Genomic DNA, 24859 nt, shown 5'->3' on the forward strand with positions numbered 1-24859 from the left:
GCTGCTCTCTGCACTTCCCTGGGACTTGTCATGCTGTGAAGATCAGGTCCACTCTAACCCTTGATCAATGAAATCGGCATTTCAGCCACTGGGAGGCGGTAATGGTGCATCAACTTCATCATTAAAATACCTCTTCTTGGAATATACATTCCTCCCTCTGAAAAGCTGGGCTGAAACTTCCCAATTTGTTCCCTGCTTAACAACTTCCCAATGCTCTGAAAGTTTATGCGGGGCAGTGTTTGGGAGGACTGATGCAGCAGGATGCACCCATGTTTATAGATCCCTTATAAAGACCTCCCTCATTAAAAATATGTATCGCAAGATTAGTCACAAGGACTAGCCTACTTTGGTCTCAATCTAGCAGCAAGGTGAGCCATGTTTCAGTTAGTCCTGAAGCACTGTGAGTCACGTGGTCCCACCATGTTCTGATCACACCCTAACCCCACTGCACGTTGACTGGCATTGGTTTTCAGTCTTTTTCAAACCTTCATTGTTCTTTTCAAATTTTTTCAAGTCCTTGTCCTTCCCTATTGTTGTAATTTCCTACAAGCATTCGATATTTCTCTGGCTTCTCTCACTCTGAACTCTTGCACATCTCCATTTTAATTGCTCCACCAGCAGAGGTTAGCACTGCTGCCTTACAGCACCAGGGACCTGGGTTCGATTCCCCACCTTTGGGTGACTGTGTGGAGTTTGCCCATTCCCACCACATCTGCATGCGCTTCCTCCCACAGTCCAAAGATGTGCAGGGTTAGGTGGATTGGCCATGCTAAATTGCCCATAATGTCCAAGTATGTATCAGCTAAATGGGTTAGCTATGGGAAACGCAGGGTTACAGGATTGGGGTAGTGGGACTGGATCTGGGTGGGACGCTCTTTGGAGAGTCAACATGGACTTGATGGGCTGAATGGCCTGCTTCCCCACTGTAGGAATTCTATGCTGGCCGTGCCTTCAGTTTGCCAGGCCCTGAAGCCTAGAATTTCCTTGCTAAACCTCTCTGCCTCTCTCCTGCTTTAAAATGCAAACTAAAGCCTATCACATTTAGTCACCTAACCTAATGTTTTTTAATGCATAGAATCCTCACAGTGTAGAAAGAGACCATTCATCCTCCCACCCTTCCCCTTACTAATCAAACTAGCCTGCAGATCCCTGGACACTATGGGGCAATTTAGCATGGCTAATCCACCTTCGGAATGTGGGAGGAAATTTAAGCAACCAGTAGAAACCCACACAGACACAGGGTGAATGCACAAACTTCACACAGACAGTCGCCCGAGGGTGGAATTAAATCTGGGCTCCAAACACTATGAGACAGTGGTGCTAACCACTGAACCACTGTACCTCCCTTGGTCAAATCATGTTAAATTTATGTGAAGCACATTTGAGCGTTTTATTATGTCAAACCTTGACATACTTTCATGTCAATTGTTGATGTTGCAGGGAGCAATTAACTTCTTCATTGTGTGTCTCAAAACCGACCCCGTTACCACCTCAACTCTGACTCACTCTTACTTGTTAATGCTGAAGCCTTCAGTCTGTTAAGTGACAAAGCTCTGATGTATTGGAAATTGGTGATGCTTTAAATAATTCAGGCCCCATCAGTAGTCGCATTATAAAAGCATCGCCCCTGCTCCCTGGGTGACAGGTCATAATGGCACAAGGAAAAATCGTCTGAACGTTCATCAAGTGTTCACGCTTTCAGTCTATATTTGGTTCAGGGCCAATGCAGGGAACCCTGATGTTCACTGAGGTTTGAACTGTGAAGCCTGGTCAGCTGGTAGAATCTCTTTTAACCATTGAGAACATGGTGCAGATATCCCCTTCCTTACAGATGGTAACACTCATTTGCTTCATATGGAACCCAATATTGACTTACTTGTGGTGGCCTGGAAGAATCATGTTGGATAAGATAGAATAACTGGATGGAATAGAAATATCAATGAGACAGATATACATACAACTGACGATACAACAGATATAATCAGTGGAATAGATATAACAGAGACATTAGAATAGTTGTGATGGATATTTCCAATAGTTAGGTAGATAATTAGTTTATTGAAAAGTTATTTTGTAGGTCTGTGTCAAACTGTGCTTGCGATACAAATCTGACACATAATGATCATTCACATTATGGCTGTCGTTATCCATTCAACTAAAAATGAAGTATAACATAATAAAAAAAGTTTGCATAATTACAGAGGAGAGGTGATGGCCTAGTGATGTTATTGCTGCACTATTAGTGATCTGGGTAATGTCCTCTGGGGACCCAAATTCAATAAACATCTCGAATCTACAATCAAATGATGACCATGAAGCCATTGTCAATTGTCAAGGAAAATCCATCTGTTCACTAATGTCCTTTTAAAGAAGGAAGCTGCCATCCCTTAACCTGGTCTGGCCTACACGTGACTCCAGGCCCACAGCAATGTAGTTGACTCTCAACTACCCTCTGGGTAATTAGGGATGGACAATAAGTGCTGACCCAGCCTACCTCCCATGAATGAATAAAACAAAATGATCATTTCAATATGCAAATAATTACAATACATTGCAAAATGCAGGTCTTCTCAATTTACAGAACAAAAATTAAAATACGTTCAGCAGTTTGTGCTTTCATCCATGTGTGTCAGGTTGAGTTCATTGAATTCTCCATCATTTGCACACTACTACAAGAGTGGGCCTCCCTCAGAACCCAGAACTCAATGACAGAAGTACCACCCACTGACAGCGGCCTTCCCAATAAGAGGCAAGCAGTGTACTCAGCAGTGCCCCAGGGGGATGTGGCTGTGGATGGTATGACACTCACTCAAGACCTTGAGGTGAGGTGGGACCCCACATGTAAGAGTGGTCAAGGAAAAGGGTATTGGTACCAAAGGCTTTTTGGAACGCTCCCTTTCCTAAACACAGATCCCTCAATCAGGCAGTGAGTTCCTTTGACCAAGGGGCATTCCTCCTTGAGGAACACATCATGGTTTGTTTGTGATGTTCTCGACTTGGACAGCCCTCAGCCTAGCACCTACATCAATACCTGCCGAGGTGAGATGAAGCACTGAAGTAGACAGAGTCTAGATTAGATTAGTTACAGTGCGGAAATAGGCCCTTTGGGGCAACAAGTCCACACCGACCCTCCTAAGAGCAACCCACCCAGACCCATTCCCCTACAATTACCCCTTCACCTAACACAAATGGCAATTTAGCATAGCCAATTCACCTAACCTGCACATTTTTGGACTGTGGGAGGAAACTGGAGCACCCAGAAGAAACCCACGCAGACACAGGGAGAATGTGCAAACTCCACACAGACGGTTGCCTGAGGTGGGAATTAAACCCGGGTTTCTGGACCTGTGAGGCAGCATTGCTAACCACTGTGCCGCCATGCTGCCCAGTGGTGCTGGAAAAACACAGCAGGTCAGGCAGCATCCAAGGAGCAGGAAAACCGACATTTCGGGAAAAAGCCCTTCATCAGGAAGCCAGCCCCTCTTCTGTAGACAGCAGTGCCCCTGGGGGATGTGTCTGTGGATGGAATGACACTCACTCAAGGCCTTGAGGTGATATGGGACTGAAGCAGGCAGGAAAGCCAATCATGGACATTCCCGCCATGGAATTAATCGGCATCATGGTCAGAAGGTGATGGGGAGAGCTGCCACAATTAAATATCCTTCTCCTGACATCATCGAGTCGCAGAGTTATACAGTCCATGCCAATCTTAATCCCAAACTAAACCAGTCCCACCTGCCTGCTCCTGGCCCCTATCCCTCTAAATCTTTCCTATTCATGTATTTATCTAAGTTTCCTTTAAATGTTGTAATTGTGCCCAAGTCCACCAATTGCTCAGGAAATTCATTCCACACGCAAACCACCCTCCGTGTAAAAAATTGCCCCCATGCCTTTTTTAAATCTCTCTCCTCTCACATTAAAAAATATAACCCCTAGCCTTAAAATTCCCCCATCCTAGAGAAAAGACACCTGCCATTAAGTCTACCTTTACCCCTCATGATTTTATAAACTTCTGTTAGATCACCTCTCAAGCTCTTATACTCCAGTGAAAAAAGTCTCAGCATTTGGAATATTGTGTGCAATTCTGGTCTCCCAGCTATAGGAAGGATGCTATGATACTTGAAAGGGTTCAGAAAAGATTTACAAGGGTTGGACGGCGTGAGCTCTTGGCAGAGGCTGAATAGGTTGGGGCTGTTTTCCCTGGAGCGTTAGAGGCTAAGTGGTGACCTTATAGAGGTTTATAAAATCATGAGGGGCACAGATAGGGTGAATAGACAAGGTCTTTTCCCCGGTGTGGGGGAGTCCAGAACTGGAGGCCTTAAGTTTAAGGTGAGAGGGGAATGATTTAAAAGGGACCTAAGGGGCAACTTTTTCACACAGAGGGTGACGCGTGTATGGAATGAGCTGCCAGAGGAAGTGGTGGAGGCTGGTACATTTAAAAGGCACCTGGATGGGTATATGAATAGGAAGTGTTTAGAGGGATATGGGCCAAATGCTAACAAATGGGGCTAGATTAATTTCGGATATCTGATCGGCACGGACATGTTGGACTGAAGGGTCTCTTTCCGTGCTGTATGTCTCTATGATTCTATCCAGACCCTCCATAATTAACTCCAACCTTCCATACCCAACAATATCCTGGTAAATCTCTTCTGAGCCCTCTATAGCCTAATAATACCTTTCCTATAACTGGGCAACCAGAACTGGACACAGTAATCCAGAAGAGGCCTCACCAATGTCCTGTGCAAACTCAACGTGATTTCCCAACTTGCTAGAAAAGCAAGCAAAAAAGTCTGTATGCTGGCTTCAGTCTACGCATACCACCCTGGACATTTTGAGCCCATCATGATGGGGAACATGCTTGGCTGAGTCTGAGGTCTAGGGTTCAAGTCCCACTCCAGAGCCTGAAGTGCAAAATCCAGACTCCATGTTTTTTAGATTAGATTACTTACAGTGTGGAAACAGGCCCTTCGGCCCAACAAGTCCACACCGCCCCGCCGAAGCGTAACCCACCCATACCCCTACATCTACATTTACCCCTTACCTAACACTATGGGCAATTCACCTGGCCTGCACATCTTTGGACTGTGGGAGGAAACCGGAGCACCCGGAGGAAACCCACGCAGACACGGGGAGAACGTGCAAACTCCACACAGTCAGTCGCCTGAGGTGGGAATTGAACCCGGGTCTCAGGCGCTGTGAGGCAGCAGTGCTAACCACTGTGCCACCGTGCCGCCCACATGTTCAGTGCAATCCTGGGGGGGGGGGGGCTTTGGAAAGATATGAAAAGTGCCTTCATTTTCACACCAAAATCCCTCTATGTTGACCCAAGAGCAAAGATCATTGCGAAATAAGTCAGACGTCAGTCTGTACAGGAAAACAACCACATCTTGAATCGGGGTAAAGCAGTGTTGTGCCGATTATAACAGGGGAGTGTGACAGTGAAGACAAAACTCAACCAGCTCATAAAATGCCTGCTGTACAATATTGGCACATCATCAGGGACCTGAAGAAATTACTTGTGTTATTGTTATGCTGGATAACACGAGTAACCCACACCATCTTAAATAAGAAATCCCTCAACCCCAGACCTTCCAGAAATGATTTGTGTGCCTGACAGAGTAAAGCAGGGCCCAGGCTTGATTGCTGGAAGGGAGCCAGAATAAACAGGCTCCAGGCAAGCTCAAAAATGGATTTTTGAAATTGAGGTTTCCTTGTTTAAATTAATCATCGGCAGGTTTGTTTGCTGTTGACAGGGCAGGGTCCGTTCAGTTTTGAATCATTCTGACACCTATTTTTGAGTGAAGAATTTCTTCTCGATGTTTATCAATTCTCTCGATGGTGCCTTCTTTTAGCAAAATGAAAAGAATGAATGGGCATAACTTACAGGGAAACTTGATTACACAGAAGACAGCTGTCAGGTAGTGGTAACTCATTGGAAAGGGAAGCATTGCCGAGTCTCTGTCCATATCACTCAAAGCCTTTTCAGGAGTGGCAGGGAGATTATTCACCATCATATACATCAATGCAGCACGCAGACTGAATATCCACCCACAACGCTACACTCCGAATGCGCTTTGTTGGTTGTAGAGCGCATCAGAGATGTGGAAGGCGCTACACAAATGCAGTTTATTTTTCAAGCAAAATCGAATGCACTGAATGGTGGTGGAAGGAGTTGCAATGTTTCTTCTTAAGGCTGTGTTTACGGCAGGGAGAACATTCACCATCCATGCAAGCTGAGCCTTTACTGGGTGATATGTGTGAATCGAACAGAAGTTGTTCAAGTTACAGGCGCGGCAAGCAAGGTGACCAGGCTGACAATTCCGAGATGGGGGTTGGGGGTGGGAGGGTGGGGATGGCACAGGGGGAACAGACAAAGGGAGATGCAAGATTAGAGTGGTGCTGGAAAAGCACAGCAGATCAGGCAGCATCCGAGGAGCAGGAAAATCAATGTTTCGGGCAAAAACCCCTTCATCAGGGATGAAGGGCTCCTGCCTGAAACGTCGATTTTCCTGCTCCCGGATGCTGCCTGACCTACTGTGCTTTTCCAGCACCACTCTAATCTTGACTCTAATCTCCAGCATCTGCTGTCCTCACTTTTGCCTAAAGGGAGAGCCAAGCAGGGCCCTTCAGGGGGGAGTGGAGAACAGGGCAGCGAAGGAATGGGTTGGGGAAATGACAGGAATTGAGAAGATTTTTAAAAAGTCATTCACAGGATGTGGGCATCGCTGGCTTGGCCAGCATTTATTACCCATCACTATCTGCCCAGAGTGCGTTTAAGAGTCAACCCCAAGTGCCATGGCTCTGGAGTCACATGTAGGCAAGACCAGGTAAGGATGGCAGATTTCCTTCCCTAAAGGGCATTAGTGAACCAATTGTTTTTTTTCCCCCAACAATTGGCAATGGGTTCATGGTTATTGATAGAGTTTTAATTCCAGAGTTTCTATTGAATTCAAATTCCACCATCTGCCATGATGACATTCAGACTCAGGTCTGCAGAACATCATCCAGATTAAAGTCCAATAATAATACCTCTAGGCCATTGACTCCTCTTGCATTAAACAATAGAGTGGCAACAGAGAGGCAGTGACAACATGCAAACTCCTGAGCATCACATCAATGGCATCAATTTCCTCTTCGGGTGTGAAACTTAAAAATTATTTGTAAGACTGCCAACTGAGTAGGGGGATAGAAACTAATTGGATCGCTCTTTCAGATATCCAGCACAGGCACACTGGACTGAATGGCCTCCTTCAGTGATTATGATTCCATGATTTAGATCAATCAGAGTTTACATGGCATCAGTAAAAAGCAGTCATTTCAACTTTTCTTTCTCTACTCTAGTTACCCTAGAGCTAATCATCTTCAGCTGTTTTATCAATGGCCTTCCATCCATTTTCAAGGTCAGAACTGCGGATGTTTGATTAGATTAGATTCCCTACAATGTGGAAACAGACCATTTGGCCCAAAAAGTCCACATCAACCCTCTGAAGAGTAACCCACCCAGACCCATTCTCTGGCATTTACCCCTGACTAATGTACCTGACACTATGGACAATTTAGCATGGTCAATTCACCTGACCTGCACATCTTTGGACTGTGGGAGGAAACCAGAGCACCCGGAAGAAACCCACGCAGACACGGGGAGAATGTGCAAACTCCACACAGACAGTCACCTGAGGTGGGAATCGAACCCAGGTCCCTGGCACTGTGAGGCAGCAGTGCTAACCACTGAGACACCATACTGCATGCATCCACGAGCATCCACTCCCTCCATCACTGACATTCAGTAGCAGCAGTGTGTACTATCTACAGGATACCCTGCAGACATTCACCAAAGATCCTTAGGCAGCATCGATCTGGAAGTGGAGAGGCTTAAAGGGACCTTACAGGCTGTCGTGTTCCCACCATGCGTTTGTTGATGTCATAATGTTCAGCACCATTTATGACTCCTCAGATGCATAAATATTCTGTGTCCAAAGACAGTAAGACCTGTTAGGTTTGGCCTGATGTGTGGCAAGTGACATTTGTGTCACACATTTGCCAGGCAATGACCATCTCCAAAAAAAAGGAGAAGCTAACCATTGCCCCTTGATGTTCAATGGCATTGCCATTACTGAATCTCTCACTCTCTGGAGATGCCGGTGTTGGACTGGGATGTACAAAGTTAAAAATCACACAACACCAGGTTATAGTCCAACAGGTTTAATTGGAAGCACTAGCTTTTGGAGTATTGCTCCTTCATAACCACCTAATGAAGGAGTGGCGCTCTGAAAGCTAGTGCTTCCAATTAAACCTGTTGGACTATAACCTGGTGTTGTGTGATTTTTAACTCCCTCACTATAAACACCCTGGGGCTTGCAATTGACGAGAAACTGAACTGGACTAGCCTTATAACTGCTGTGACTATAAGAGCAGGTCAGAGGCTAGGAATCCCTCTGTGAGTAACTAATTTCTTGACTCTCTAAAGCTTCTCCACCATCTACAAGACATGAGTGAGGAGTGTGACGGGTGCAGATCCAACAATACTTAAGAAGATTGATACCATCCAGGGCAAAGCAACCCACTTGATGGGCACCACATCCACAAACATTCACTGTCTCCACCTGTGATACTCAGTAGGTACAGCGTGTACTAACTACACAATTCTCTGCAGAAATTCACCAATGTTTCTTTGACAATACGTGCTAAACAGACAACAAGTACTTCTAGTAAGACAAATGAAGTAAATACATGGTAATACGATAGCCTGTAAGGCCCCTTTTAAGTCATTCCTCTTCCAGACTGAAGCTGCTTAAGGATCTTTGATGAATTTCTGCAGGGCATCCTGTAGATAGTACGTACCGCTGCTATTGAGTGTCATTGATGGAGGGAGCGGATGTTTGTGGATGTGATGCCAATCAAGTGGGCTGTTTTGTCCTGGATGGTGTCAAACATCTTGAGTGTTGTTAGAGCTGCACCCAACCAGAAAAGTGAGGAGTATTCTATCACACTCTTGACTTGTGCCTTGTAGGTTGCGTGAAACATACAGTACAGTTTTAAATAAATCCTAGATTCAAGCTAAAATTGTTTGGATTGAAATACAGTCATGTATAAATGTCCTTCCTGACAAGCCATAGTCACGTGCCATCTGCCATGTGGTACACAACTATCTTACAGGCACTTCAATGAAGAATTCATTCTGACTGGGCTGCTATCCTGTTGTACTCAGAGCATGCTGTCAAAAGTGGAACTGAAATTGTGCATGTTTGAAAAGATACAGCTCATGATGGAACAACACGGGAATGTTCACAGTTGTCAAAGCTGCTTCAAGCAAATTGCACAAACTAAGTACAACAAAGAAACAGGATAGAGTTAACACAAGTAAGAGAAAATGGCTGCAGCTTTTCCTTTCCCAGCTCTGGTTGGAATGAAAGGTCTCATGAAGCAAAACTGGAAATGGGAATATTGCAAAAAAAAAAGCAAAAAAAATCTGTTTAACAAGCCAGAGAACTTACACATTGGTGCATTCTTATCATTTTTGTGAAGAAAATATTTCAAATCTCTCTTAAAAACACAAAACAAGATCAACTGCAGAAATTTGTGAAGATTTGAGGGCACACTTTGAACTGCAAGACATAACATATGACTGAGGTGTTCATTTAATATTACGGTTAGAAGTCACATGACACCAGGTTATAGTCCAACAGGTTTATTTGAAAATGGCTCATTTTTTTGGTCCAGTGACCCTTCTCTTGACTGATTTCTCTTCACAGCTGCTACCAAACCTGCTGAGCTTTTCCAGTGTCTTCTGTTTTTGTTCATAGTAGATATTCTTTGACTATGATAGACTGAGCCATAAGTAATCCGACCCCAGGTTATAGTCCAACAGATTTATTTGAAATCATGAGTTTTCGGAGTGCTTCACCTGATGAAGGAGCAATGCTCCAAAAGCTTGTGTTTTTAAATAAACCTGTTGGACTATAACCTGGTGTCGTGTGACTTCTAACCGTAATATTAAATGAACACCTCAGTCATATGTTATGTCTTGCAGTTCAAAGTGTGCCCCCAAATCTTCAGAAATTTCTGAAGTCGATTGTTTTTCTGATTTTAAGAGAGATTTGAAATATTCTCTTCACAAAAATGATAAGAACGTAGCAGTGTGTAAGTTCTCTGGCTTGTTGAACAGATATTTTGCTTTTTTTTTTGCAATATTCCCATTGCCAGTTTTGCTACATGAGACCTTTAATTTCAACCAGAGCTGGGAAAGGAAAAGCTGCATCCATTTTCTCTTACTTGTGTTAACTCTATCCTGTTTCTTTGTTGTATTTAGTTTCCCTGCAATGTCTGTTTTGGTTTCTGATTTGCAGCATCCACATGTCTTTGGTCTGAATGTACACATCCAAACACACACCTTACAAACACCTCAATAATGACCTGACTGGAACAAAACTATTGGCTGTAATCTGTCACAAAGTAATTAATGGATAATTAAGCATTGCAATTATACCAGAGCATTGCTGGCTCCATCTTGTATGTTGGTAATGAGGTGATCACAGCTGCCTCAGTGCTCTGTGCTTCTTGTAATGTGCAGAGATAGCTTTTAATATCCCAGCTAACATGGCCACACTTTGGTTAGTGTTCTCAATGGGAATGAAAAAAGTCACATTCCAATTTTGAAGACGGCTGGTGCCTGTATCACTGAGATTTGGTTTTAACGTGCGTGCTGAACTGAGACTTGAAAGTCTAGCTTCAGCCTCACAGACCGGAGTTCTATTGTGGATTTAAACTAATACTTAAAAGAAATCACAGCCATTATAATAATTGCACATGGTAGGGTGTCACCGATTTTCCATGTGCATGGACGTTATGTCATTTTCTGGGACATTTCAAGAACAGTCACAATGTTTCCATCAACATTTTCTGGACCCATGGGTAGTATAATTTGCCCAGTGTTGTTTTTAAAAACGTAATTTACAGGATGAGGACATCGCTCACTTACGGCATTTATTAGAGTGGTGCTGGAAAAGCACAGCAGGTCAGGCAGCATCCAAGAAGCTGAAGAAAATCAGCGTTTTCATTAGGGCTTTTGCCCGAACTGTCGATTTTCCTGCTACTCAGATGCTGCCTGACCTGCTGTGCTTTTCCAGCACCACTCTAATCTAGACTCTGATCTCCAGCATCTGCAATACCCACTTCTGCCTTACAGCATTTATTGCCCATCCCTAAATCCCCAGAGGGCAGTTAAGAGTAAACCACATTGCTGTGGGTCAGGAGTCACAATGTAGGCCAGACCAGGTAAGGATGGCAGTTTCCCTACCCTAGAGGGCATTAGTGAACCAGATGAGTTTTCCTCAACAATGGATACATGGTCAGCATTTGACCCTGAATTCCAGGGTTTTTAAAAATTGAGTTCAAATTCCACCTGTCATGGCAGGATTCAAACCCAGGTCCCCAAAACATTACCTGTGGCTCTAGATTAATAACCCACTGATACTACCACTAGGCCAAACTATACCTTCTGTCCAACAGTTACTTCCTCTTCACAGCGTGCCAGAACTTCATATGAAACCACTTTTTTTCTTGGTAACATGGACAAAACCATAATGTAGGGAACACCGTATTCAAGAGCTGGCAGATTCATAACAAACTAAATGATCTCTTTCTGTGCACTAAGTTTCTTCAATCTATGATTTTTCTTTTCAAGTCTTCCTTCAACCAGCCCTCATTGAATATTTTTCACGTCTCTCTATTCTCTGATCTATTCAGTCTTGGTTTTCAACATCAACATGTCACATCGAACCCTTTTGACAAAAGACTCTTTGTTGTTCCATTGTAGCTGTGACCCTGTCATTCATCATTCTAAAGAAACTCTATTCTCTTTCCTTCAAAGTGCTGAGAGGAATATAAGAAGCTGTGTCATTGCTTGGCCATCCTGCTCATTTACTTTGATCATTGATTGTGCCGAGGTCAGAGAGCGGGACCTCATAGAATGTGAGTTCCCTGACTGGGGCTGTTAACTTGGTCTAATCAGGGAGCCCTGGCTGACAGATAGAAACAGGAGAGTCAGAGGTTCTGTTCACTGGCTCTGAGGAAGTCAGACCAATGTCAAACACTAAGCGCATGAAAATAAAGGGTGACTTAGTGACAGGATATCAGCCAGTTTGGAGCTATTTCACACATAACCAGCCTTTCTCTTGGGTTTCATTCAATTTCCTGAAGTAGGTGACAAAAATAAGATCAAGCTGTGTATGAATGTTTTCAAGAGAACTGTCATGTCTCCAATTATTTGTTTCTTCATTTGTCTAGATTTAGTGACTGATTGGATCCTACACACTATGAGAAGGATACAAGTCCCTTTGCACAATGAACTCAGCAGTGCACAGAATGCACAAACTGAGACAAGAGATGGCATGCCCTGATTACTAACTGTTGACTTTATCAGATACTTCATTTGTATGAAGCTCAGTTATCAACTGATACATATTCTGCACTACCAATTCTTCCAATGCCTGTTATTTTGAACACCAAAGAACTGCAGATGCTGGAAATCAGAAACAAAAACAAAAACCACTTCACTTACGTTCTGCGCGCAAAACAAGACCCCGAGCTCCCAGCTGCCTGCCACTTCAACACAACAGCCTGTACTCTGGCCAATATCTCTATCTCAGGCTTGCTGCAGTGTGAAGCTCAGCTGGAAGAACAGCACCTCATTTTCCACTTGGGAACTCTACAGCCTTCTGGACTCAATATCGAGTTCAATGATTTCAGGGCTTGACCTCTCCCATGTCTTTACCCCAACCCCCACACACCAGGCCTTGTTATCATATCTGCTATTGCACACAACCCATTGTTAGCCCCTAACAGTCCTCATTAATAGCTATTCACCATCCTAGCCAGGTTATTATTCATTTCTTTGTCTGTCCAACTGTTCATCTCTCTCTTTGGTTCTATCCCCACACATTATTTACACCTTGCCCCCTCTCCTCACTCTATCTTCTGCATGGAAACCAACATTTTCCTGGCTGCCATCCGTTCTGAGGAAGCGTTGCTGGATCAGAACGTTAACTTCGATTTCTCTTCACAGATGCTTCCAGGCCTGATGAGCTTTTCCAGCAATTTTCTGTTTTTGCTTCTGTTAATTTAACTCTTGCTTTCTCATGCTCTCTCACCTGCACGCTCTGTTTTCCTTTACGTTGTAGCATTTTATCTCTCATTGGCCAGCTTCCCACTGCATCTCAGCTGGTCACTGCAGCACCTCTGATTCAGAAAGTGGGGCTGGCTGAAGAAGGGATGGGGTGAGTCAGAGACCCCTCCTTTTGAGCTGGAGAACAGAAAATTGAGGCTGACACTCCAGTGCAGTACTGTGGGAGTGCTGCTCTGTGAGAGGTACTGTCTTCTGGGTGAGACATCAAACATTGGCCTTTTCTGTCCACTCAGGTGGATGCAAAAGATCCCACAATGCTATTGTGCAGGCAATCTATCCCTGTGTACTGGGCAATACTTATACCCCAATCAACATTGAGAAAAGTTGATGTGTTGGTCATTTTCATTATGTGTGGGAGTTTGCAGTGTTCCAGTTGGCTGCTGTGATTCTGACATTAACTGTATCGTACTTAATTGGTGGTAACACATTTTGGGATGTCCTGCGCTTATAAATCTTTTGATTGTGTGAGTATACTGATCATACACGAGTTACTCAAAATTAAATCCTAAATTTGTAGACTAAACCAAATTAGACTAGATTAAACTAGATTAGATTACCTACAGTATGGAAACAGGCCCTTCGGCCCAACAAGTCCACACTGGCCCTCCGAAGAGTACCCCACCCAGACCCATTCCCCTACCCTATATTTACCCTTGACTAACACACCTAACACTGGGTAATTTAGCATGGCCAATTCACCTAACCTGCACATCTTTGGACTACATCTAGGAACTATTTAAGGTGAGAATTTAGGAAAGATACCCATTGGTGACACTGGAAGGAGGAAGCAGGGAACAAACCAATCTAAAGAATGGGAGGAAAGGGGAGTGAAGGGGATGAGAGGAGGGACACGGTGTAATAAAAAGAACTAAGATTCAAATCTTTTGAACGATCTATTTGGTTGGTCGTGAACAACGCAATTTTAAAAGAAAAGTTGATGAATACAGAGTTTATATTATTTTCCAGAAGACACATATATTTGAAAAAGAACATCTTTACAATGATGTAAATAAAGGGCAGGGCAATTAGTCTGACAGAAACCTTCTTGAGGCATCAAGAGCTGGGTTGACCTTTTACTGTGGTTTACGAGGACTGATTGGGAAGTACATGGGAATATTGGTAGATACATAGAAACACCACCACCTTCAAGTTCCCCTCCAAGCCACTCACCACCCCAACGTGAAAATATATCACCATTCCTTCACTGCTGCGAGGTCAAAATCCTGGAATTCCTTCCCTAAGGGCATTGTGGGTCAAACCACAGCACACAGACTGCAGTGGCTCAAGAAAGCAGCTCACCCCCCACCTTCTCAAAGGCAACTAGACTTGGACAATAAAGGCTGGCCCAGGCAATGATGTTCACACCACACAAATGAGTAAAAAAAGAATGATTTTGAACAAATTCGGCAGATTGTTCTGAGAAAGTGTGGATATGGGAGTGGAAGCGCTGACTAGGCATGAGGGCATTTCTCCACACTCCCATCCCATTACCACCACCACTGCCAGCAACAACCGACCCCCCCCCCCCCCCTCAGTTGTCTACCACCTCCCCCCCCCTCCCCCCGCCCACAACATGCTTCCATCCTTGCTGTTTCCAATAACATCAGAAACCATCACAAGGGATGGACTTGAAAAGGTAAGGAATAAGACATTACTTCCTCTGGTAGGAGAGCCCACATCAAATGGGCACATCCTTAAAGTTAGACCATCCATGAGGTTGTATTAGGAAATGCTTCCTCACTCAAGGCGTAGTGGAAATGTAGAACTCTCTCCCCTGCAACTTGAGACTGGCTTCAATTTGAAAAATTCCAAAGCTGAGCTTGATGAGTTTTTCTCAGGTCAGGGTATTAAAGAAAATATAATCAACTTGGATTGTTAAAATATGTATCAGATGTATTACACAGAATACTAGAGCATGTTTGATGGACTGCAAGGTCTACTCCTATTATTCATAGAGTCCCTATAGTATGGAAGCCAGGCCATTCAGCCCATTGAGTCCACACCTACCTCCCGAAGTGCACCCCATCCAGACCTATTCCTCTACCCTATTCCTGTAACCCTGCATTTCCCATGGCTAACCCACTTAGCCTGCACATCCCTGTACACAATGGGGCAATTTAGCATGGCCAATCCACCCTAACCTGCACATCACTAGACTGTGCGGGGGTGGGATGGGGAGTCTGGAGCAGCCACAAGAAACCCATTCCTCTTACAGTCATAATTTTACAGTAGCATAGGAGGTCCTTCAGCCCATTGTGTCTGCACCTGTCATCAAATGCCCATCTTATTTCCCAGCATTACCCAACAGCCTTGTACATTACAGCATTTCAAATGATCATCTAAATACCTCTTAACATCATGATAGATTTTGCCTCCATCACCCTTTCAGGCAGTGAGTTCCAGATACCTACCACCCTCTGTTTGAAATAATTGCTCCTTAATGCCTCTCAAAAGCTTATGTCCTTTACCACTAATCTAGTTTACTAATCTACTTTATTTTCTTCCTAAGTTCCGAGGTATTTGTGAAATATTTCCCTGTTGGCTGTGTTGTGGAAGAATCACCCAATATTCTACAAAACGATTACCAGGAGACACAGAAAATCCTTCCCAAAATTAAACTTTAATCTTACAAAGCTGTAGAAACCAACAAAATGCCTTCCCTGGCTCCCCACAAGCTGTTTATTCACCTGCAACTTATACAGTTATTCTTCCCGCTCTTATCGGATAATATTAGCATAACCAATCATGCTGGCTTGCTTTACCTTTCTGATCTAATCATCGCCTGCCACACTGGTTCCTTCCATCCCACTCAATCTATCACAATGCACTACCATTGTCTTCTGCATTAGCTCATCTACCAGTGACTCAGCTTTTTTAAAAAAAATTTTCCTGCTTTTGAACTTGGGTAGGCATTGGGTGGAATTCCTGGAAACACTGCAATACCAGGCTGATACATGGAGAGGACAGAGCAAGCCCTTAACCCATCTCCCTGCTCCAAAAATCCATTTAATACAAGCACTCCCATGTTCGGGAGATATCAGCGATTAAACTGAGAACAGAATTTTTTAATTTCAAAAATATATTTTATTCATAAAATAATTTGATGGTCTGTACAGTTGGTCATACCATACATACGTAAACATTTGCATACAGAGATCAGAATTTATCATTTGTATATACAGGTCTGTACGTTTATCAATCATATATCCATATATTTAGCTGAGGCGTCAGTAGAGCCCAAATGACTGCACGGCCCCCCTGTTCTTCTTAGGCAGGCAGATGATACATGGTGGTCTTTCCCCACCGTGCCTTGGTGCAGCTGCCCCAAGCTTCAGCGCGTCCCTCAACACGTAGACTTGGACCTTGGAATGTGCCAGTCTGCAACACTCAGTCAGGGTCCACTCCTTCAGCTGGAAGATCAACAGGTTTTCAGACCGCCCAGAGAGCGTCCTTCACCGAGTTGATGATCCTCCAGGCACAGTTGCTGTTCGTCTCAGTGTGCGTCCCGGGGAACAGACCGTAGAGCATGGAGTCCCGCGTCACGGCGCTGCTCGGGACGAACCTCGACAAACACCTTTGCATTCCTCTCCAGACTTCTTCTGCATAGGCACATTCCTGAAGGAGGTGTGTGACAGTCTCGTCCCCACCGCAGCCGCTTCGAGGGCAGCGTGCAGTGCGGCAGAGAGTCCGGGCGTGCATGAAGGATCTCACAGGCAGAGCCCTTCTCACCACCAGCCAGTGATTCAGCTAATCTATCACAATGCACTACCATTATCTGTTACTGGAACTCTGTAATATGATCACAGGCATGCTTACAACACTAAATTAACTACATAACTACCAGAGTAACTTCCATAGCTGTCTCTCCACTAGCAATGATTAAGCACTTTACTGACAGCCAGAAAGAGTAGCATCAGGTATATTTTTCCATTTTTAATGGCAGAAAAAGTGCAGGAAAAGCAGAATGTTTTGTTGTAATCTTATATGCCTGAGGAATGCAATGTTTGTAGATAAGCTGTAAATAGTAATAGTAATTGTTTATAGCATTCTTTAATACCACAATAACCATATCTAGTTCCTTTCATTATGGGAGATGAAGTAAGTGTTACCACATCAGGAAGATGATGTTTGAGGCAAACTAACATCGCACTTAGTTTACTTGAAAATCTCATATAGGTTTATTTAATAGTTAATTTACAACTTGGAGTTACAGATAACAATGTATGCATTCTCCTTCAAACATGCTTCTGTTGGACTGGTCATTCTTTGGTTCATTAGCTTATCCAACTCTGTAACACAACATACATTCATAATTTTTTAAATACTTCCAACATTTTTCAACCTTCTCTTTCCTAGAGAAAAGAGCTTCTGCCTTTTGTCTTTTCTGACAATGATGATCTCTTCAATTTCTGTGTTTTTTTTAAGCTGTCCCATGGTCTTGATATGGTCTCATAATATGGAGACCAGAGCTATGCGAAGTGCTCCAAAAAAGGGAAGCTGAAAATGTTACAAACACTGCAGAAATATTCAATTAACATTGAGAATTCTTGAGACTTTTAAGAGCAGATTGAAATATAGATTTGATCTTCACTCCAGCAGTTATATCTAAGGAAACTGGAGACATAAATGGCTGTAATTAGGGAGCTGAGTGTTATTGGTACACTGGGTGATGGATTCAGAAGATAGAAAGTGTCTTGATGAAAACAGTAAAAAGAATTAACTCAGCATCCAAGATTCACTTCCAATTGAAGGGGTGTTGGAGCCATAAATTTAGGACAATCCCTAAAAAGCTCAATAAAGAGTTCAGAAGAACTTTCTTTATCCCTGCATTTAGTAATACTAATTCACCTAGTCTACACATCCCTACATGCTATGGGCAATTTCCCATGGCCAATCCACTTAACATCACATCTTTGGACTGTGGGACGAAAACAGAGCACCCAGAGGAAACCCATGCAGACACGGGGAGAATATGCAAACTCTACACAGACAATCACCTGAGGGTGGAATTGAAACCAGATCCCTGGCAATATAAGGCAGCAGTGCTAACCACTGAGCCACCGTGCCACCTAAAGTAAGTGAAAGTTGATGATGAATGCAAATAATAATGCAATTAAGGATAGGCTACATGAGAGAGAAAGGATTACAAGAGTCAGTGACACTTTGTGGTAGTGTCATTACTAACCCAGATAATTAGGCTAATGTTTTGGGGGCCTGGGTTCAAATCCCACCACAGAAGCTAGTGATACTTAAGTTCAATTAATAATTCTGGAAGATAAATCTAGGTTCAGCAATGGTGACCATGACAACTATCATCAATTGTTGGAAAATGCCATTTGGTTCATGAACGAGGTATGCAATCTTTACCTGGTCTGGCCTAAATGTGACCCCAGATTGACAGCGACGTAGTTGACTGTTCTTAAATGCCCTCAAGGATGACTTAACAAAGCATTCAGTTCAAAACAATAACGAATGACTAACAAATGCTGGTATGCCTGCACCCCATGAAAAAAATAAGCAAAATATGCAAGGACTGAAAGTTGGAGATGACGGCCTCTTGGCATTATTACTGGACTGATAATTCAGAGACCCAGGTAACGCTCCAAGGAACTGGGTTCAAATCCTGACATGGCAGATGATGGAATTTGAATACAATTAAAAAAGCCAAGAATTAAGTCTCTACTGGTGACTATGAAGCCATTGTCAATTGTTGGAAAAACCCTTTAGGGAAGGAAACTGTCATCCATACCTGGTCTGGCCTACATGTGACTCCAGACCCGCAGAAATGTAGTTGACTCTGAACTGCCCTGTGGGCAGTCAGGGATGGGCAATAAATGTTGGCCTAGCTGGTGACATTCTCATCCCATGAACAAGCTAAAACATTTTTCAGTGCATTTTAAGTAAAACAGAAATATTCCCTCAAATATAACCAAACCATCTGCTGTTGTAATGGACAGCATCACTCAGAAAAGGCATCTGAGAAAATTGAATGTAATAGAAACAGTAATCAGAATGTAATTGGAGTGAATCACTATTGACCAAATCATGGCATTCATTTCACAACAAAAATCTAGTTCCTGTATTAATCACGTCAGAAAGAAATTATCCTACAATGGAGTTAATTCTCAGTGAACTTTCCATTTTACAGCATTAACATCAGCTAAACAGGAGAATTTCTGGGGAGATAATCTTGCAATTGGGCTGAGGCTACACATCTCTTGAATATTTTCACGGCTTCAGGTCAATAATGATGCTCAGCGAGTATTTCTGCAACCCTTATCTATTATTTATGATTCCAGTCATTGGTTTATTGATTTACACAGTGAAAATGCAGGCAGATCGAATTTTGAAATGAGCTCCTAAATTAGAATTTGTTTTAAGAAATTAGGAAAGTATGATCGCTCCATAATCTCTCCCGAGAGTGTACCTTGCAGGGGGAATAAAATGATTTCAGAACAGTGAATAAGAAATGCTGCTGTATGCGAACTACGTGGGTAATTTTCAAATAAAATGGAGTCACATGAAAGTTTATATGCATGATTTCCAATGTGCATTGTGCAGATAGTAAGCTTCCTCAGATATCTTTTACATCCTGCCTTGCAAGTCAGAGAATATGCAATTACTTTTGGCAAATTCTCAAGCTATTTCAAACCAAATTTGCAATAATCGTCATTGGATCATAATGATCCACGTTAAAAAAATGTACATCTTTACTTCTCAATCTCAGAAGCCATTTTCTAGACATTTTAATCAGCCTGTTCAGATATGCTACAACACACATATGGGAGAAAGCGAGGACTGCAGATGCTGGAGATCGGAGTCACAAAGTGTAGTGCTGGAAAAGCACAACAGGTCAGGCAGCATCACAGGAGCAGGAGAATTGACATTTCAGGTATAAGCCCTTCGATAGGATTATGGAGGTGGGGAAGGGAACTGAGAGATAAATAGGAGGGTGGGGGTAAGGTTGCTAGAAAGGTGATAGGTAGGTGCGCTTGGGAGTGATGGTGATAGGTCAGAGGGGAGGATGGAACAGATAGTTGGGAAAGAAGATAGACAGGTAGGACAGTTCAAGTGGACGGTGTTGAGTTGGAGAGTTGGACCTGGGATGAGGTGAAGGGAGGGCAACTGGTGAAGTCAGTGTTGATGCCGTGTGATTGTAGGGTCCAAAGGTAGAAGATGGGGTGTTCTTCCTCCAGTCATCGGGTGGCTAGGATTTGGTGGTGGTGGCAGCCCAGGATTTGCATGTCCTTAGCAGAGTGGGAGGGGGAGTTGAAGTTGTCAGCCACAGGACAGTGGGGTTGTTTGGTGCGTGTGTCTTGAAGATGTTCCCTGAAATGTTCCGCCCGTTGGCATCCTGTTCTCCTCAATGTAGAGGAGACCACATTGAGAGCAATGGACACAGTAGATGAGGTGTTTGGAGGTGCAGGAAAACCTCTGAGAGATGTCAAAGGATCCTCTGGGGCCTTGGACAGAGATATGGCGGGGAGGTGTGAGTGCAGGTTTTACACCACTTGCAGCAGCAAGGGAAGGTGTCGGGAGTGGAGGGTGAGTTGATAGGGGTGTGTGGACTAATGAGGGAGTTGTGGAGGGAATGATCTCTGTGGAACGCTGATAAGGGTAGAGAGGGAAATATATGTCTGGTCAGGTGGCACTTGAATTCAGACCTCTGACCCAGAAGTGGAGGCACTACCACTGCACCTCAAGAGCCCTTTGTATTGAAAACCGAAAGGACAGTGCTCACTGTAAATCAGAAACAAAAACAGAAGTTGCTGACAAAGCTCAGTGGGTCTGTCAGCATCTGTAAAAAGAAATCCGACAGCCCCTTCCTCAGAACCGTTATTATCCACTGTTGCCTGTTTGGATCAAACCGTCCTACTGTTGCACGTATGTCTACTTTTATGATGAGAAATCCCTGTGTAAACTTTTTAAGCTGTTATTACATTTTCTCACCAGTGAAGGAGTGGCAGCATCTAAATTTTAGAATTATAACCTAAACATTAAATACACTGCACAGAAATGGACTTACAGTACAACAAAAGTATTTTCAGCATTTTGAAAATCTTGGTGTTGATAAGTATCAGCTCTCCCCTGCAAAAACATCTTCTCCTCCTCTTCTTTTAATTGTATCAACATATTTTTCTATTCCTTTCTCCTAGAGTCATTGAGACGTACAGCTTGGAAACAGACCCTTCAGTCTAACTGGTCTATGCTGACCAGATATCCTAAATTAATCTAGTCCCATTTGGCCCATATCCCCCTAAATCTTCCCTATTCATATACCCATCCAGATGCATTTTCAATGTTGTTACTGTACCAGCCTGCACCATTTCCTCTGGCAGCTCATTCCATACACACACCACCATCTATGTGAAAAGTTGCCCCTTAGGTCCCTTGTAACTCTTTCCCCTCTCACCTTAAATCTACACCCTCTCATTTTGGACACTCCTACCTGGGGAAAAGACCTTGACTATTCACTCTATCCATGCCCCTCATGATTTTATAAACTTCTACAAGGTCACCCCTCAGCCTCTGACACTCCAGGGAAAATAGCCACAGCCTATTCAGCCTCTCCCTATAGCTCAAATCCTCCAACCCTGGCAATATCCTTGTCAATCTTTTCTGAACCCTTTCAAGTTTCACAACATCTTTCCTACAGCAGAGAGACTAGAATTAAATGCATTGTTCCTATAACATTTGTCTAACTTCTGTTTGAATGCATTGACCTCATTGAAACGATTGTAAAGATTTTTGTCACACTCTTGGGACTTCTCCTTTCCAGATAATAGAGACTCCTGCCTCTCCATCTACCTCAGTCTATCCTGGTAGATATAATCTCGTAGTTGTAGCATCATCTTTGTTAATCATTTTTATGCTTGCTTCCTTGATGCCTCATGGTCAAGATGTCAGTATATCTTTAAGAGATATGCTCTTGGTATCATCACTGTATCACAGCATGTGACCCAAAGGTATAAAGGTCTCACACTCCATCTTCACTTGACCCACTTAAAACATGACACTTTGCATGAAGCATACTGCTCTGTTGTAAACTTAAGCTATAAGACTGTAAGAAATAGGAACAGAATGGACCGCTCATCCCCTCAATCCTACTCCGCCGTTCAATAGGATTTTGGCTGAATGACATTCCTCATGTCCATCTTCCTCCATTTACCCCATAATCCTTGATTTCCCCTAATGATCAAGAACCTATCTATCACAGCATTAATTATAAGCAAAGACTCTGTGCCACATCTCTCTGAGGCAAGTGTTTCAATGACTCATAGCCCTCTGAGAGAGGAAATTCCTCCTCATCACAGTTTTAAATTGGCACCCTCTTTATTCAGGGAATACTCGTTCCAGTCCAAATCTCACCTATGAGGGAAAGATCCTCTCACACATACCCTGTCAAGTCCCTTGAGAATCCAATATATTTCAATGAGATCAACCCTCATTCTTTGGAATTCCAGTGAGTAGGATCCCAACCTGTTTAGCCTTTACTTATAATACTATCACTCCCTACCTCCATGCCATAATCAAAACCTCCATGCTATAGTTTAATATTATCCCAGACACTCATGTGCCTGAGGAATGTAATATTTGGGCAAATTAAGTTAGTTTCTTTAAATGTCAGCTTCCTCAATACCATAAAATCCAAAGCCAATTCCTTATATCATGAGAAAGTTCCCACATCAGCTAGAATACTCTACTGGAGCAAAGCACACTCCTTTTACAACAATCCCGCTTCACAGGTTTTTTGAAGAATATGTTGACTTAACTCTATATCCTAAACCCAAGGAAAACTCTGTCACTTCAAAAAATGGGGAGAGTTTGGTGTCCACAAACCCTGGTGCAGTTATCTGCCGTTTTCCAATTAATTCTCGCATGAAGGCTTCCGTCATTATACCTGCCTCGTGTTCAATGAGATCAATAACCACTACATATAAAAAAATTTGAAGGAGTCTCAATTGTTCTAAAATACAATGGACAGTCAAAGTATTCCTTCAGGTTTGCTCTATATCAGTGTTCAATGGACAAAAGGATTATATATTATCCGTATATTTCATTTTCATCAAAAATTAATGAAACAGAGCAATCAAACCCTGCTGGGTGTGGTAGTGGTTATGGGATTGGCTCAACATTCACAGAGAACATGGGTCTAAAACATTATGTTCTAAACAGTGACTGGAAGTTTAAAAAGCTGTGATCTGAAGGTGGGTGTCATAAATTCATCCAGCATGGAAACAGACCCTTCAGCCCAACTACTCCATGCCGACTGTAATCCCAAACTAAACTAGTCCCACCTGCCTGCGCTTGGCCTATATCCCTCCAAACATTTGATATGCATGTACTTATCCAAATGTCTTTTAAATGTTGTAACTGTACCTGCATTCATCATTGTAGAAATTCATTCCACACACAAACCACTCTCTGTGTAAAAAAGATTGCCCTTCATGTCTTTTTTAAATCTTTCTCCTCTCACCTTAAAAATATGCCCCCTAGTCTTGAAATCGCCCACCCTAGGGAATAGGTACTTGCCATTCACTTTATCTATACCCCCCATGATTTTATAAACCCCTATAATGTCGTGTTTCAACCTCCTGCACTCCAGTGAAAATAAGTCCCAGCCTCTCTTTATAACTCAAACCTTCCATTCCTGCCAGTATTCTGGTCAATCTCTTCTGAACCCTCTCCAGCTGAATAATATCCTTCCTATAACAGGATGACCAAAACTTGACACTGTACTCCAAAAGAGGCCTTATCATTGTCCTGCAGAACCTCAATGCAACATCCCAACTGCTTTACTCAAAGGTCTGAGCAATAAAGATAACCATAGTATCGTATCATTATGTGATGCAAACTTCAAAGAATTATGTACCTGAACCCCTAGCTCTGTCTGTTCTACAACATGACCCAAGGCCCTATATTTAATTGTACAAGTCTTGTCTTTGTTTGTTTTACCAAAAGCAATACCTCACATTTCTCCAAATTAAACACCATCTGCCACTCTTCATCCCATTGACCCAATTCATCAAGATCGTTTTATAAATTTAAATAACCTTCTCCACTGCTCCTTATACCACCAATCTTGGTGTCTTCTACAAACATATCAATCAGGGCTTCTATATTCTCATCTAAATCATTTGTACAAAGACAAACAAAAGTAGACTCAGCAGAGAGGATAGAACAAAGTGGGTTGCCCATTGGGAGAGCTGGAGCAGACACGACGGGCTGATTGGCCTCCTGTGCTATAGTGATTCCATGATTGTGTGATAGAGAACCTGAGTTTTCACTCCTTCATGCGGAGAAGGTTAAGGGGAAGATTTACTGGGCATGATCAGAATTATGAAAGCTTGGGAAAATTGAGATTTGAAGCAATCATCTCCACTTGTAGAAGGGTCAGCAACCATAGACTCTTAATTTTGGAAGATTGGGAGGAAGAAGCTGACTGGAGTCATGGATTCATTTCCTTTACATGGCAGGTTGTTATGGTCAGGAATGGACAATCTGAACAGGCAATGAAAGCAGATTCAATAGTGATGATCAAAAGGAATCGAACGATTAGTTAAAAAGAAATAATGTACATGTCTACTGAGCAAACAAAGAGGGGAGGCACCAATTGTAAAGTTTTTTCAAAGAGCCAACAGATGCAAGTTGGATTGAATAGTCTCCTTCTGT

General features: G+C 43.0%; 1 pseudogene; it reads right to left on the bottom strand.

Moving 5' to 3' along the window:
* Positions 1–16097: 16097 nt before the first annotated feature.
* LOC140458626 (U2 spliceosomal RNA) lies at positions 16098–16269 on the bottom strand (annotated as a pseudogene).
* Positions 16270–24859: the final 8590 nt, after the last annotated feature.

Source organism: Chiloscyllium punctatum, chromosome 33 (genome assembly GCF_047496795.1).
Source record: "Chiloscyllium punctatum isolate Juve2018m chromosome 33, sChiPun1.3, whole genome shotgun sequence".
NCBI classification, from domain to species: Eukaryota; Metazoa; Chordata; class Chondrichthyes; order Orectolobiformes; family Hemiscylliidae; genus Chiloscyllium; species Chiloscyllium punctatum.